This window comes from Vicugna pacos, chromosome 8 (assembly GCF_048564905.1).
Source record: "Vicugna pacos chromosome 8, VicPac4, whole genome shotgun sequence".
NCBI lineage: Eukaryota > Metazoa > Chordata > Mammalia > Artiodactyla > Camelidae > Vicugna > Vicugna pacos.
In genome coordinates this window covers 70,025,971-70,043,466 of record NC_132994.1, presented here as the reverse complement: position 1 = coordinate 70,043,466, position 17,496 = coordinate 70,025,971, and the positions used below count along the sequence as shown (strand labels likewise).

Genomic DNA, 17,496 nt, shown 5'->3' with positions numbered 1-17,496 from the left:
GTAGATGCTGCGCAAATGTCCCCCATCTCGGGAAGCCGGTGGGACGCGGAGGTCAGCCTCACCCGCTCTTCCCTAATGCACCACGAATACATTTCCTTCTGAGATCAGTCTACACTCTCACATGTGCCCCTTTCCCAGTCTTCCCACTGTTGTGTTCTAAAGGACTGGCTAGATTTCCGGACTGGATGGGACGGTGAGGGCCCGACCTGAGTCTGCACTTCACGCTTCTCCCAGCAGAGGGCGGCCGAGCCCGAGCCCCGGGGCCGCCGCAAGTCGCGATCAGTGCGGGGCGGAGAGCGGGGACAGCCCGGCGCCATCGGGGGGAGGGGGGGCCCAAGGCGCAGGGCTCGGCCCTTGCGGTGGCCAGGCCCTGCCTGCACAGGGTGGGGCTTGGAGCCGCCACCATCATCTCGGGACACGGTGACCGCGGCGCGGGCTTGTCCCAGCCAGGAGGCTGGCGCCCAACCCAAATCGGGTCCCTGAGCCTTGCTCGCTCGGTCCCGTAGGGTGCTTCCTTTCCTCCTTCCGTCTCCATTCTCTAGACCACGGGCCACTGGGGCTCCCGGGGCCCACGGGGCGCATCTCAGACCCCCGCGTCCTAGAGGCGTGGCCACAGCCACGTGGTCACATGCGTCTCCCCACCGCCCTCCTCCCCCAAGCCCTGGAGGCTGACAGGCCCGACGACGGTCCTCTGCGTCCCCAGGACCAGGCCCCCAGGCTGCACCCAGACCTGGTCCACCGCGGCGCGCTCGCTCGGATTCCTTATTTGCAGGCCCTCCCTCTCTAGCCCCCTCCTCGGACAGCACTGCTGGTGTCCCCCACCACCTCATCACCGGAGCCAGGGCTGGAACCCCGCAAGCCGGCCCTCCTCCTTCCTCTTTGTGACCCCAACGGTGCTCCTGACAATTTGGGTTTGACGTGCCTTTTCCCAAGTGTGTGCCTTTTCTCTACTTTTTTGAGTGACTTTTCCCCCCTTGCTGCCCAGTAACTACAATGGTCAAGGTAGAAAAATGAGAAAACAGATGAACAAATAAGTGAAAAGTCACCGGAAATCCAGTATTAGCATCTCGGTGTACCTATGGCCACACTGCGCCCTCTGTGTGAAGATATGTGCATATTATTTTTTCCGAACAGGGATCACACCGTCGCAGGACTTCTGTAACTGCCCTTCCACTCCACGATGCACGAGAGCATCTTACCACAAAGGCGCAGCTGAAAACGCACTCAGGAGTCCCGAGCCGGCGAGGGGTCTCTTGAGGAACCTCTGGGGAGCAGGGGCGTCAGGCGACCTGTCCCCAAGAGTGGCACTGCCCGCGCCCTCCGTCACCTCGGAGGTAGGCTCTGGTGGCAGCGCCCGGGGCTTTCCACGCCCGCCCCTTTTCTCCGGTCCCGCCCACTTTTCAGTTGAAACAGTTCTGCTCTTAGGGCAGCTCTTCTCTCTCATGTGACTTTAAATATGAGACACACAAAAGGAATCCATGTTGACACATCATCCCTCCTTTCTGCATCTGGGCGGGAAGGACGGGCCTCCAGATCAGTGGTTCTCAATCAGGTGTTGGGGTGGGGGAAGGGGACTGTCTTCCCAGGGGACATTTGACAGTCTGGACACATCTTTGATTGTCATGACTTGGGGGCTGCTACTGGCTGAACAGCCCACAGACAGCCGCCAGAAGTGGAGAATGAGTCACCCCAAGGTCAGCAGTGCCAAGCTCAGGACCCCTGCTCCAGATGGTCCTCAACACCCTCCTTGGGGCCCAAGAGGCTGGCAGCCTTGGTCGACCTGCAGCCCCACCCGAGGGCCCTGGCCCTGCTAGGCCCTGTCCATTTGGCCGGGACATGAAAGGGCTGGTGACAAAGAAGGCAAGAGGTCGGAAGGCAAGTCTGCTGAAGGAGTGGACGAGAGGCCCAAGCCGAGGCGGAGGAAGGCTGGTGCGGGAGGATCATCTGGTAGCTGGCCTGCTCTGGTTTCTTCATTGTGTTGGATTCAGATGTTTCCTGGGCTACTCGGGGGAAGACGTAACTCACTTTTGAGCCTCCTTTCAAGGTGATTCGGGACCACCTGCCATTTGCCCCTTTTGGCTTCAGACTCTCAGAGTGTCAGCACTCAAGGGAGCCTGAGACGTCTCTAATCCGAATGCCTCGTTTTCCAGGTGGGACTCGGGGCCCAGTCTGCGGTGCACTCCAAGCCTCGTGTCTGGTTTCTGAGATGACGGATGATAGCACCTGGCTGTCAGGCACCATCTGCGCTTCGAGCTGTTTCATGCACACACTCTGCATTACTCACGAGCCTGTGAAGGAGTTACCCCACCTCACAGGTGAGGACACTGAGGCTCTCAGACTCTGGGTAACTCATCTGCAGCCACATAGCCAGCAGGTGGAAGAGGATGCCGACCCAGGCTTCTCTTGCCCTAAATCAGACCAGGTTCCTGGGTAGAATCACCTGGGGCGTTTGGAAAATGCTGGCGCCCAGGTCACGCCCCAGAGATCTAGATGTAATTGGTCTGGGCACTGAGACCTTCAAACCTCCCCAGGAACATCCAGCCGCAGCAGTTAGGGAAGCCTCCAGACACGCGCCCTCTGCCCCTCACCACAGCACCCAGGTTAACGTCAGGGCTGTGATGCGGGGCAGGGGAGGGTCTGTTTCAAGAAATTTTGAGATCTTTGAATATCTTCTTGGGCACAATCCCATATTGTGAGTCTAGAACCGTTAGGATTGGCTTCAAATGGGTTTGCTTTCCACTTGAATGTTGAGGTCTCCTAACCTGGTCAGTGTAGGACCTGTATTTTCTGGCTTCCTTTTCCTTCCTAGATGTTTGGAGAGTTGAAATAACAGCTTAAAATGTACTTGTGGTGCACGGGGCGAGGTTTGCTTAGACAGCTCAGATCTGCGTGGGCGCCAGGAGGGAGCCGCCCAGGGTGTAAGGGCTCAGGGGGCCACTCCCAGGGATACTTGTGCTTTTAGCAGAGACTCTGGAAAATGGAAAGTCCTTCAGATGAACAACCTACCAGAAGGTGGCATTCCAGATGCGAGGCCGGAGGGGAGAAAACTGGGCCTGGGGTGGCGGCTGGCACTTCACCCCAAATGCGGGCTTCTCCTCCACAGTCCTCCCAGCACCTTCTTTTCCCAAATTTATCTGTTCATTCCTTTAAAAAAAATTTTATTATTATTATAAGTTTTATTTATTTATTTAGAGGCCAAAAAACGCATTTATTAGGGGTTTGTTAGGACTGCAGGCCAGGAGACAGGGATCCAAGGAACACTTGAATTGTGTTTCACCAGACTACAACAATGGGGCAAGTTGAGAAAGGCAAACAAAACAAAACACAACACAACAGCAAAGGTTCCATAAATGGTTGGCCAGGAATTAGGATTGGAACTGGCAAGCAGTAAGTGTGCTTGTTAAGCCAGGATTGGTTGGGATTTGAAATGTTCCTTCCTTTTTTAAAAATGAGTCTCAGGTCCGAGAGAAAGGAACATCACATAAAACTTTAGGCAGTCTCTTCTCCCCTTGAGTTGGACACATCACCTGCATTTTTGTCTTTCAGTAGTATGAGCATTTTCAACCACACAGAGCACACAAGCACGCAGAATCTCATGTCACTCCGACAGCAACCCCGCTGAGCGTGTGTGGTTGCTGGCATTTTGCAGATGAGGCTGCTAGAATCTCAGGGGCTCAGCCGGTGCTGGTGGGCAATGGGCTTCTGACTCGGGTCCTCACCTCCCCTCGTCTCAGCTGCCAGCCTCCTGCCCGGGGGCGTTTGTTGAGCCTGGAAACGGGTGTAGGCTGCGTGTACAGGGGAATGCTGCTGCCTGGCTGCCCCTGGAGGGCCCCATCCCTCACAGCCCCCTTTCCTGGAGCAGGATCCCTCTCGGTCCCTGGACCGCTCCTCAGCTTTGACCCCCACACTCCCTGAACTGCTGTGCCCACCCCCCACCTAGGGTGAGTTGTGTTTCTTTCAGCTCAAAACTTCGTATCTTCTTTGTCAGTCCGTTCAATCCACACCTCTAGGCCAACTGTATTACAACACTACTTTTCTCAGCTGGTTGAATGATTTTAATCTCTTTAGCTCTCCATTTTATTTTATTCACATTCTCCAAGCTCTACATAGGACAGGAATTGCTACATAGAAAGAACTGATGGGTTCGTTCTGCAAGTGTGTGTGTGTTTGCGGCGTGTGTGCGCCATGTGAATGTGGCTGTGTGTTAACCCACTGGACTGACTCTCAGGTGTGGGTCTAGAGCCGCGCCAGCTGCAGCATCTCTGGGAACCTGTTAGAAATGCAAATTGCTGAGTCGAACCCGAGACCTAGTGACCGGGAGACTCAGTGGTCTATGCTGTAACAAGCCCTCTGGGTGATTCTCTTGCGTGATAAAGTCTGAGAGCCGCTTATCTTCAGGATAAATCAGTTTTTATGATCTGCTCTCTAAGACAGAAGCTTATGATTTGCTCTGTTAAGATCAAGATGCAAACAGTAAGAGCTTTGACATTCTTGCAGAGGGGTTTGTAGACTTTTTCTCTTTTCAAATTTGTTATTTAACTGATAAGACATGCTTCTGTACGTGCATGTGCACCCCCCCCCCACATACACTCACTCAGTTTCTAACCCTTGTCCTGTTTTGAGAGGCCTCCCCTCAGCATCTGGCTCTGATTCCTAGGGACATTCAGTTACTGGCAAAGTCTGTCTCACACTAAGGTAATCCTAAGAGAGTGGCTGAAGAAATCAAATGATTAAGCCAAAGGAAAAAACCTGCAATGGTGGAATTTTAGGCACCGGGAAGAGGGGTGGTGGTAGTGATGGTGGAGGCGATGGAAGTGGAGATGCTGCTGGTGACAGCAGCGGTAATGGAGGTGAAGATGGTGGTACTGAAGGTGGTATGAGTTCTGATGGTGGAGGTGACGATGTCGTTGGCATTGGCGGTATGGGTGATGATGGCGGTAGTGCTGCTTCCATACCAGACCCTGGGATCATAGTACTTGCCTCCCCGGCTCCTCAACCAGAAGGTGTGCCCTGCATGTGCCACGGTGTGCACCATGGTGCATATCCTTGGCCATGTGTGAGCAAGTGTCTGACCACTTTGGCTTTAGCACCTCCAAAGTTTACAAAAACCCCTAAAGCTTTTAAAATAAAAACAGGGGTTAAACCATTTGGATCCTCCAAATTAGAAAGAATAAATGAACCACCCAGCTGTAGTTATAGGCAATTAATGTGATTCTGAGAGGACTTCGCTGCAAGATAATGGAAAAGCTGATTATAAACGAGCCAGGAGTAACGAGGGAGGTCAGAGCAGTCCCTTAGGCCTGGAGGAGCAGCCAGCGCTCCGCTCCGACCCACGCGGGCTGCTTGTAGACGCAGGGCTCCTTCCACACCGGCCTCCAAACCCCACTGCCCACCCCAAGGCCCAGCCTGGAGGGCAGGATGGCAGCTCTAGGGGCTGGGGTCAAGTGGGGAGGGCTGGAGCCTGGCCTGTTTGTGCCACTCCGGCAGCTTCAGAAAGAGAAAGCAGCTGCAAATAAACCCAGAGAAGGGCAAGGAATTGAGGGCAGGAAGGAAGAGAGCAGGAGAGCGGCTCCAGGGAGAGCAGACTGAAAGCAGGACTTCTGACCTGGAAAGACGCGGGCAGGAGCGGGGAGCCTGGAAAGCACATGTCAGGAGGCTGCTTGGTGCCTCCTTCTACCCCGCAAACCTCCCCATCCCCTCCCCGCAAACTGAGAAATCTCAAAACCACACCTGCAGATCAACTATGGCCCTTAAGCAGGCCCCATGGCTTGCATATTCACATTCTAATTTTATCCTTGTCTTGATTTTTTTTTAACCATTCTTCTGGGTCTTTTAAATATACATATAAAATTTTAATTTTCGCTTTCTCATATCCTACTGCAATTCTTTTCTAAAAACAAGTCTGAGTGTGAATGAACAGAGGAACACACAAGCCTGCAGCACTCGACACCCTGCCCTTCTGCTGTGAGCTGACCAATTTCACCGGGAAAGCCGGGGCTCGGGCTAGGCCAGAACTGTCTTCAAACACAGGCTTTCTTCTTCCTAACCTGCCCTCTCTCTGGAGACCTGCCCCATGGTCAAAGGGACCTTCCACTATCTATCAGGCCTCTGGGCCTCCGGGTTATTGAGTCAGCCGCAAGGGCTGCTCTCTGGCCAGACACAGCTCTCCAAGGAGCTCTCTGCCCCTACAGTTTCTTCTAGTTTTGCAGAGACGTGAGGGGTTCACCCTCTTGCTCAGTCTGGCTGCAAGTAGCCCTCCCTCCTCCCAACTGCTCTTCTGGGGCAGGACTTCCGGGATGCTTAGGGACACCCTGGAGGATAACTATTTTCCCCACAAACCTAGTCTTGTCATGCTGGACATGAGAATAACTCACTGGCCTGCTGCAGCCTTTATCTGGCAGTTTACGTGGCTAGGTTGAGAGCGAGTCTGTGAGGACTCAGGTCCACGGGCCTGGGACCAGGCTGCCTCGGTTCAAATCTGAGCTCTTCCTCACACCAGCTGGGTGACTGACAGCCTCTCTGCCTCAGTGTCCTCACCTGCGGGAACAGTAATAACCCTCCTTTGCATGGCTGCTGTATTTAGAGATAAGAGATTTCAAGCGCGTGGTTCAGAGCCAGGCACAGTGCAGATTACATCAATGATCATTCTTATTATTATTTCCGCTGGGCAGCAGTCAGGTGCTGGCCTAATAGACGACTGGGGAAGTTGCACCATTGGTGCTCCGATCGCGCTCCAAAGCAGGGCCTTTAGAAGCTGCAAAAGCCTGATTCCAGGACACGTGTCCTGGATGACCCCACCCCCAGTCGTCAAGGTCCGCAGAGACCAGTAAAACCAGCTGTGCCTGGTTTTTCGCATGCCCCACGATCTGTCCCCCAGGCTGAACACATTCGTTCCCTGTGGGGCACCATGTTACCACCGTCACAAAGACTGATGCTAACGAGCCTTGGACAGAGAAACGAAGGTCTTGGCTTAGGCAAGGAATTTTTCAAAGCATTCATTCATTCATTCATTCATTCATTCATGTGCCCCTGCTCCCTGCAGTGGACAGTCGTCTCACTTGGAGCCGCCCCTCATCTGTAGTGGAGGAAATCCCCAAGCTGGGAGCCCTGACTTCCCCACACAAGAAGTCAGGACCCAGTTCCCAGCTCCCCTCATAGCTAGGAGGCAGGTCCTCCATCCGCAGACACGGCCACCCAGACCTCAGTTCAGAGGGGAGCGGTGGGTGGGGATAGGCTCAGCCGGGGCTTCCATTTTGCTGGTACTGGGGAAACAAACGCACTTGGTTTCAGGGATGACTGAAGGGGGGACCAGATCCGGCTCCCAGGGCGGGAGGCCCACCTGTGCCGGGGCAGGCAGACCACAGTGGAGTTGGGCTCTGACATCAGGGTGTGGTGGGATTTGAGGCCCTGATTCTGGAGGAGCAGCCTTGATCTGTTTCTCTCAGTGTTTCTCTGCTTCACGACCAAACCACGCTCATAATTCCCTTTCGGCCAAAACTGGTCGGCGAGTTAGTCGGTCGTTCACCACCCGGACAGCTGACGGCCACCACCATTCCTGGGGCGCCCACCTCGTGCAGGGCTGCCTTTTCCTGCCGACCAAACACCTCACGTCATCACACTGCATGCTCACAGGGCCCGGGGAATGGGGCGGCTGGCACAAGGGTCATGCTGCCTCGGGTCACTCTGTCAGCCTGCGTGGGGACAGTGATAGGTCCCCTCAGGGAGACAGTAATTTTTTGTCCTCAAGCCTAAAATCTGCCCCAGACCTTTTCCAGAAGAGACTGGAACACTGAGATGGGCCTTGCAGCTCAGCCAGGATCTCAAGGTGCTTCTCGGGCCTCTGGAGCAAGCCAGGAGGGAGTCCTGGGCCACCTGGAGCCGGCCTCCTCCCTCTCAGCCCAGAGCCCAGGGTCCAGAGAGGAGTGTGTACCTCACCCAGGCCCACCTGTCACCGCCCTGGGAGCCCCATCAGACCTGGGAACCTGGGGCTGAGTCCATCTCCCAACTGCCCGCAGATACCTCACAGTTGCTCAGCGGAGACAGATGCCGACTTAGACTCGATGTGTATATGTGTGTTGTGTATGCATGTGTACATGTATACGGGTGTGTGTATGGTATGTGTGTGTGTATGTATATGGTGGGTGTGTGTATAGATGCGTGTGTCTGTGTAGGTGTGTATGTATATGCATATATGGGTGTGTACATATGTGTATGTGTAGGGCTGTGTGTCTGTGTACACATGTATATATGTGGGTATGTGTAGGTGTGTATATGTGTAGGGGTGTTCGTGTCTATGTACGTATGTGTGTATGTGTGTACATGCATGTGTGTCTGTATGTCTGTGTGTCTATGTGTAGGAGTGTTTGTGTGTACGTGTATGTGTGTGTGTGTATGTGTGTATATGTGTATATGAGTGGGCGTCTCTGTGTATGTACATGTACATTTGTATATGTGTAGATGTGTATGTATGTGTGTAGGGGTGTGTGTATGTGTGTGGTGCTCTTCCTCCAGGCACTGTACTTTACTGCAGTTCCTAATTTTATTAAACATCAGAGCTCTTCACTGAATGTTCAGAATATTCCACTAATGGCGTTTATGCAGAAGCCACAGCCAGTGCCACCAAAGTGACAGCTGCACTCATCCTCTCTCCTTCAGATGACACCTTCGTCCCCAATCAACACCACAGAGCAGTTAACTCTTTCTGCAGGCAACACTTTAACTCTCACAGTTACTACCTTCAGGTCACAAACAGAATCTAAGTTCTGGAACTGATGGGCTTCACTCACTCACTCATTCACTCGTGTGTACTGAGGACTCGCTCTGTGCCGGGCGCTGTCGGAAGTGTGGGGGCCCTGGTGGGACAGGGACAGGGTGAGCCTAGAGCATCGTGGGAGGACCCCAACAGCTCAGCTGAAGGAGCCGGCTGGCGGGAGCGCCGGTGGTAGGTGGGAGCCGGCCGGGAGTCCCCCCTGTGGGCGGCCCGCTGACCAGGCAGGGGCCACGCAGAGAGTGGGGGACACGGCTAACGGCCCCCAGAGAAGAAAGAGAAGCCCAGTTTTTCCAGGGATCAGGCGGGCTGGAGTCTGGCCACTGGCAGGAGGGTGTGAGGACAGGACACCAGTCATGGGGCCCAAGGCAAAGTGAAAATGTCAGCCCCTGTTCAAAAATGATTAAGAATTTCCAGGCAGTGACAGCAGAATAAGGAGCAAGCCTGGGACCCTGTGGGGCTGGGTTCAAACCTGAGCTCTTCCTCACACGGAAGCTGGCCCGGTGTGAGGACAGGGGCACTGAGAGGTGGACAGGGTCAGATCATGAGGCCTTGGGTCAAGGAAAGGGCAAGATTTTAGTCCACTGACCTTCCTCAACTAACAACGGGGTTACACTTGAAACTGAAAATGGGGTTTACACTATAAACTGAAAATATTCTAAATCAAAATGCATTTGATATATGTAACCCACCGAACAGCACAGCTTAGGCTCAGCCTGAACGAGCTCAGAACACTTACATTAGCCTACAGTGGGGCACAATCACCTGACACAAAGCCTGTCTCATAACGAAGTGCTAAAAGCCCACCTGGCTGGGTGCGGAGTGGCTGTGAGTGGTTCCCTGACCCACGTGATCGCCGGGCGACTGGGAGCCCCGCTTGCTGCCTAGCATCTTGAGAGAGGATGGTCCCACACATCCCTAACCTGGGAAGAGATCTAATTCAAAACTCAAAGCACGGTTTCTACTGAATGTGTATCATTTTAGCACCATCATAAACTTGAAAAATCCTGCGTCCAACCACCGTGAGTCAGGGAGGGTCTGTACTTGCAGCAGAGGTTTCAGGAAAGGCCCACCCTGGGGAGGCCTGTGGGGTGTCCGTCTCGGAAGCCCCACTGCATAGGGGGCTGTCCGAGAGGAGACGGTGGGCAGAGGGTGGGCTTTAGAGAGAACTGATGGGTGGGCTGGGCGGTGAGAGAATGGAAGCTCTGGATTCTGCCTGATATTTGCATTTGGAGTGGTCCATCCGCCAGCCACGAGGGACCGAGGATGGACGGGGCCTCCCCCAGGGCGGCCGCACCTCTCCTAGCAGATGCCCTTCTCCCTCCGCACAGAAGTCCAATCCCAGCTCACCGCAGCGACAGTGCTCGCTCGAGACGCCTCACAGTCGGAGGCTGTGCTGCCAGATGCTCAATCTCCCCCCTAAGAAATCGGAAGACAAAATGTGCAGCAGCCGCTGTCCAAAACCAATATGTACAAAACAGCACAGAGCCGGTTCGAGCAGCAGGTGTCACAGCGGTAAACACTGGAGCCAAACGTGTTGGCTTTGGCAATGCTTGTGCATCTTGTCCTGGAAATGGAGTTTATCGAAATGGAACCTGGGAATAGGAGGCTCAGCAAGGCTGTCAGCCAAAGCACTGCTAGGAAGGGCAAGGTTACCATCACTCAAGTGCCTGGTGCGTGCAGGGGATGGTCAAACGTCATGGGGCCATTCCCCAAGTTGTCTGACTCAGTCCCTCCCACAGCCTATGAAAGTCAGCAAGATTATTCCTATTTTCCAGGTGCTGAAAATGGGCTCAGAGAAGCTGAATGGTTTGTTCAGGATCACACAGACAATAAAATGAAGCCCAAATTTAAAGCTAGCAAGCAGATCCTGTGAGTGGCCAGCCCCCTTTTCCGTGTTAATGGCATCTGATTTTTTATGGCAATCTGGCATATTGGGGATGCATTCTGATTGGTCATGGCCAGTCACAAGAATCCTGTTCCCCTTCACCACTGTTGGTTTGGGTAAGCATGGAACCCACTCTGGCCAATAAGATGGGAGAGGAAGCAGCGGGAGCAGGAGCTTCTGGAAAAGATTTCCTCCCTGACAGAAAAGAGAGAACAGTTCAAGGCCAAATCCTCCTTTCATCCTTGGCCTCTCCTTCCTGCCTGTGAAGATGCATGTTGGAGGGGGAGGTGGGGTAAGGTGTGTGCCTAGGCAGCCTTTTTGGATCCATGAGGTGATAAGAATAAAGCTAACCAGCTGGAGATGTGATGGAGCCTTGGAACATGCCCAGGGCTAGGATGCCATGGCTGGGCTATCCAACCAGCCTCCTGCCTCCAGACTTCTTGTTGAGTGAGCAGCAAATGTCCAATGGTCGAAGCCACTGTGAGTCAAGGATTTATTAGCTCTTTTCAGTTGAATACCTCCTAACGTAAGTCCTGGGTTGGTGTAACTTCAAAGCCTAAGATCTTTTCATTGTTATGCTCTGACGTTTACATGGGGTCCAGCTGTCACCCGAGGTAAATTCTCAGCCTAATGTACAATAATTACAGATATGATCAGACTTAGAAACTGAAAAGAAAACTGTTAGTTTAAAGAAGGAGAGGTGGTCAGTTCAGCAAGATCAGAAATCTGTCTTCTGGCCTTCATTGTTCTTGGCATGAATCCTAGCGTCACGGACTTCAAAGCTGGAACAGACCAGAACAATCCCCTGGCCCGACCCCGTGGTACAGCTGATGAAGCTGTGAGAGGCGAAGAGAAGCAGACAGGCAGCAGCCGCAGCAGCAGCTGAGGGGGGGAGGGGGCCGGACTCAGCGCCCCGGGGGCTGTCAGCCACACAGCCTCCCCTCGCTCCCCCACAAACACTTCATGGGGCGGGCGGGGGTGGGGGTGGGGGGTCAAGTTCCTGGCTTTTCAGATTAAAGTCAATTCTCCAATCGCAAGCTCTGAAGGGATCCAGCAGGAGCACTGCCCTAAACAACAGGTTGGGAAGAGAGGAGTCGGGGAGTCAGAGCGCCACACCCTCTGTGAGGCTGGCCGGGCGGAGGGAAGGGGCTTAGGTGTGGAGACGCCCTTAGAAGGGGACTGAGGTCCAGGGAGGACAAGCAGGACACCAGACAGGCTTGAGGAGGAGACACAGAGGCTTCTCAAGGGACATCGAGGGGTCAGCACCCGATCACTGAGATTTTGGAATCTGACGACAGAGGCTGGAGCCTGCTTGCTGTCCGGAGCTCTGGAGAAAGCCATAGCTGAGGGCATCGCAATGAAGGCATAGCCACAGGCATCACAGTGACCCATGCGAGCCTGAGGCCACACGTCCCTTGGTGAGCCCTGAGGATGGACAGCTCTGGCCAGCGGATCTCATTAGGAACCGAAGTCAGTAGTGAAACAGGAAAAGAAGTCTTCAGATCTTGGCAAATGCTAGTGCAAGTGGGGTACACTTCCCCTAGATACCCCAACCTCATGTGATTTATTTACTACTGTCACTAAAATGCTGCTCCATGAGCCTGGGTGGGGTTCAGCTCACCTGGAATGTGCTCTCACACGCCTGCAGTAGCTGTGGGTTGACTAGGTGGCTCTGTGGTCCTGGCAGGGCTCCCTCTCATTTCTGAGATTGCTGGCTGCAGGCTGATTGATCTCAGATGGCCTAGATCACATGCGGGGTGAGCCAGCTCTGCTCCACCCATCTGTCATTCTCCTCCTGGGGTCAGCAGACTAGGGTGGGCATTCCCGTCTCCTGACAACGGCAAAGGAAAAGATCAAAAAAGGGTAATCATGCATGTACTTTTGGAGCCTCTAATTGTGTCTCATTTGCTAAGATCCTATTGGTCAAAGCAAGTCACATGTTCAAGGCCAGAGTCAGAGTGGGCGGGCACAAAGAATTAAGTGGGGAACGGCACTCCTGACACAGGGAGGAGGGGTAACTGAGCCACTCTTACAACCTTGCACACCACTACCACACCACATAAGCCACCACCTACCCAACAGCCCCAGAAATGAGGCCATCGAGGGAAAGGTTTGATTTCAACTGCTATTATGCACGAAATGGCTGCTAGATCATGAAATTGTCCAAGTTTAAGCTGTAATTTATCTAAATTAGGTTTTCTGCCATTAGACAGAAATGGGGTTCAGGATAAAAATTAAGTTTAATTGTAGAAAAATGAAGTTACCATTTTTGTTCCTGTGATTTGTGACTGTGATTTTTTCCCCACTATGTTCTTTAAGCCAAAGATTCAGAATCACCAAAACAATCATTAATTTAGCTTTAAATACCTATGGGAGCCAGTTTTCTGAAGACTAACCAAACCAGGCAATGATATCCAAAGATGACATGATTTTATTTCCAAAACACGAACAGAGAGGTGAGGGGACTGATTAAAAATTCCGATTTAGCTTACAACGACGGAGTCTGGAACACAGCATCCAGAAGCCTCTGACACTCCTCCTAGAATATCACCTTCCTAATGGCAGTCATCTCCATAATTAGAACCATAATTGATTCAAATGTAAAATATTACTTATCTGGTTAGAAGATCTGTCTGGGTCAAGGCAAAAAATAAATAACATTCAATTGCTTGTTGTCAAATGAATAACATTAACATCATTAAACCAGTTCTAGGGTACAATCTGGTGGGGGATGGGTGGCTCAATTTAGGACTGGCTGGGACACCAAAGTCTAAAGATGAACATTCCTGGTTGCTCCTCATGACAGAGGTTCTTTCTCAGTATTTGCTGAGATATCCACAGTAAAGGAAGGGCCAGGGCCTCGGGGGAGGTGGGGGGTGGGCAGGAGTAAAACCAGAAAGGATGTAAATGCCACGGGATGGAGGTAGGGATTCCATAGGTCTGAGCAACTGACTTCAAAACAAGTATTTCACAATGGTCTCTCTGATGGGAGTGGGAGGCCTCTCCATTTTCACAATAACGTAAGTGTGATGCATCCGTGTCTCTGCCATGTCCTGGAACTTCCTCTGAGTGTGGTGGTCCGTTCCAGCGCTTCAAAAATGTTTTCAGAGAACAAAATGTTTGTGTCCCTTTTTTATTTCAAAGCTTTGTTATGTAAGTTTCATGTATACATGATATTCCTACTTCTGTACACCCCACAGCCTGCTCATCACCAAAAATCTATTTCTATCCATCACCAGACCCTGTGTCCCTTTTGTCCTCCCTCTGCTTCCCCTCTGTAACCACCACTCTGTTCTCTGTGTCTACAGGGTTGTTTTTGTTTGATTTATTCATTTGTTTTTTATACTCCACATACGATTTTTGTCTTTCTCGATCTGACTTATTTCATTTGTGCATCCTCAAAGTGCATCCAGGTTGTTACAAAAGGCAAGGTTTCATCTTTTTTATGGCTGAGTAATATTCTATTATATATATATTTTATATATATATATATTTTATATATATATATATATGTATATATGTATATATGTATCTGCGTGTCTACACACACACACACCCTGCATCTTCTTTATCCATTCATGGGCACTTAGGTTGCTTCCACACCTTGGCTACTGTAAATAATGTTGCTATGAACATTGGGGTACATATTTGTTTCTGTATTCTTTGGATAAATACACAGAAATGAAACAGCTGGATCATAAGTTCTATTTTTAATTTTCTGAGGAAACTCCATACTGTTTTCCACAGTGGCTGCACCAATTTACATTCCCACCAACAGTGTATGAGGGCTGCCTTTTCTCCACACTCTTGCCAACATTTGCTATTTCTTGCCCTTCCGATGATAGCCATTCTAACAAGGGTGAGATGATATCTCACTGTCACTGTGATTTGCATTTCCCTAATGATTAGTGATGTTGAACATCTTTTCATGTGCCTGTCGGCCATCTGGATGTCTTCTTTGGAAAACTGCCTATTCAGCTCTTCTGTCCATTTTTAAATTGGGTTGTTTGTTGTGTCTTTTTTATAAGTCAGGTATGTGGAGCTGAGGCGAGGGGAGATGACAGTTCGTTTTGTCCTGATATTTTCTTGTGACTTAATGTGGGCCTCTTGGTCAGAGGCTTCACCACAAAGTGGGGTTCTTTGAAGTATAAGGATTGCCCACTTCAATGCAAGAGAAGAAATTAAGTCAAAAGATGGCCAAAAATGAACTGTACACGTACAATGGGTGAATCGTATGGCATATTAATTCCATCTCAACTAAACATATTTTCAGGGAAGGTCTGGGATACTCAGGCCTGACATCTCTGGGCGCCTTGGACAGTCTTTCACAGTGTCCTGAAAACGCCAGCATGAGCATCCGGTCTTCCCTCTGTTAATAAAACCCCAGCGGCCACCCTCGCCAAGGTGGCACGGAAGGCGGCGTGGGAAGTCTGGAGCACGCATGCTGAGAACGGTGCTGTGAAAAGTCTCCTGCCCCAGAGCAGATGTGCTGGCCCCAGCATTCCCAGGGAACGCGTGTCTCTCCAGGAGTCCGCGGTGGGCGGTTGCACAAGCTGGGGTTGTCCTAACCCGTTTACAGATGAACAGAACCTCTGGGGTTTCGGCACCAGCTGGGCGGCTGGAGTCATCGGGTCTGAGGTCAGCCTTTCTGGGGTCTCATCTCTGATGCCTACCTCCCAATCACCAACCTCCACCCCACGCCTGGGAACAACGTCCACTGGGGACAGAAGACCGCAGCTCTGGGAACAGGGTATTGGGGCCCTCCGTCTCCCTCGTGATTTTGCATTCATGTCCTGAAAACTATCCCCCAGGGATGTGGAAAGCCTGCACCTACGGCCCCGGGGGCTCTGACTTGAACCCTGTTCTCAACTCGTCCCCGATGCCGGAGGCGCACGCTGGACGCCCCTGCAGTACAGCCTGCGTGGGAAATCGCGGGTCCTAGGACCAACATCCACCTCTCCTCCAGGCCACCGAGCCCCGCCGCGCCCACCCGGCCCCAGCGTGGGGGTCTGTGGCCTGAACCCCCTCCCTTCCGCATTCCCACCCCCGTGCCTGCCCCTGCGGCCCACTCTCACCCGCGCCCGGTGCTGGGTTCCGCGCACATCCAGTGAAACGGAGGCATCTTCCGTTTGGGATCCTTTCGAACGACTCGGGTTGGGCCTGCAGTCCCTGTGTGCCCAGGGCCACAAGCTGGCCACCTGCACAACCTAACGACTTTGTCAAGCCCTGGGGCCAAGTCTTCCTCTGCCATTCGCTGTGCTAAGGGTTGCCCATTCCACACCCCCACGGTTCCTTCCAGACAGATCCCTTTCCCCCAGAGCCGAGGCCGCACCTTGATTGGCCCAAGGGCAAGTTAATCTCCCCGGCAGTGATTGGTAAGAGTGGGCACGTGATCCAGTCTGGGCCGCTTTCCTGGCTCCTGACTGAGGGACCCTGAGAGACCCCTCTTCCTCCCAAGACTGTGTACCCAGAGCCCCCATGGGACAAACCTGGTGCCATCCCACCTTCAAACGCTTGGTGTGAAGTAACACGTTGCCCCAGTGACTCCGCCAGTTTCCCTCCAGCTTTTCTGTCCAGCTTTTCTGTTCCTTCTGCTGGAAGCATCCTGAATGCTGAAGACACCTGGGCCTTCCCAGGACTCTGGTCCTACTTGGGTTTTGCCTCTCTCACCTGGGGCTTTCCCTCCCTTCCTCATTTGCATGTTCTCTGCTTGGCCTTCTTGAGACCTGCTCTTTCTGAGCGTCACAGCTGTTTGCCCTTCACCCAAGTCCCCCCACCACTTAGGGAGAGGCGGGAGGGGTGAGAGGCTGCCGCTTCCTGAGGCCCTGCCCTGTGTCAGACCACGGGCCAGGCCAACACGTGCTAATTCCTATCCTCCTCTCAGGACTGTTATTATCCTGATTTTACATACCTGGCTCTGAAGCTCAGAGAGGTTAAGTGGCTCGTCCAAGGTCAGAAAGCTGGCAGCTGACAGATAAAGAAATTGAGCCCTTAGGAGATAGGGCTGTCGCAGGTGGCTGCTTCACCTGGCTGCCTGAGGCCTTCCCTCCGGGCCCCTCCCTGCTCCCCACCAGCCATCACCCTGCTCTGGCTTCACAGCAGAGGAGGAAGAGCATGGGGTCGCCACAGGAAGGTAAGGGTGGGCCTTTCAAGTACCATTGCCACACTCAGTGTCACAAACCACCATATGTCCTCGATGACATGTGAAAATGAGCTTGCCGATGTGACTTGCTTCCACCAGTGCGAACCTGGGGAGAGTGACTTGATGGGTCCTCTGTGAGCCTGTCTGTTCCCACTTGATTTCTTGCACTTTTGCCATCACTGTGAGAAAAAGCTTCTCTGGAGCAGCTGCTGCCACCTGGGCCGGGCATGCACACACCTGCAGGAGAGGCATCCGGCCGATCCCTGGCTCTGCCAGGAGAAGCTGAGGCTCCCAGCCTTGCCCAGCCTGTAGCATCAACCCCCAGTCAGGTGCAGACACTGCCCCAGCCGCCCCATAAAACTTACTGAATGTCACTGAAGTTCTTGGTTGTTGGCTACCTGCGTGGTGGTGAGGGTCATATGAGCTCTGTTTGCACCTCAATTTTCATAACTTGTGCTGGTTTGCCGTATCTTTGACCAAAGTGTTTTGGCCTTAGAGTGCTATTTCTAGAAGATCTGGTGGGTAAGGCCCTTCATAGAGGACCTGTAGAGAGTGGACCCTTGGCAAATGTAGAGAGGATGGTGACAACATAGGGGTGGTGATGATGGTGGAGGTGATGGTGATTCTGGGAGGCATTGGGTAGAACCCTGGATGCTCCGGCTACCCCTGAGCTCCCTACTCCTCTCCACAGGAAAACCT

The 17,496-nt window shown here is 52.7% G+C and overlaps 1 long non-coding RNA gene across 1 annotated transcript; it reads left to right on the top strand.

Moving 5' to 3' along the window:
* Positions 1-1,915: 1,915 nt before the first annotated feature.
* Positions 1,916-2,888, top strand: LOC140697961 (uncharacterized). The gene is made up of 3 exons (XR_012075339.1): positions 1,916-2,044; positions 2,151-2,315; positions 2,810-2,888. It is a non-coding gene; the product is annotated as an uncharacterized lncRNA (long non-coding RNA).
* The last annotated feature ends 14,608 nt before the right edge of the window (positions 2,889-17,496 follow it).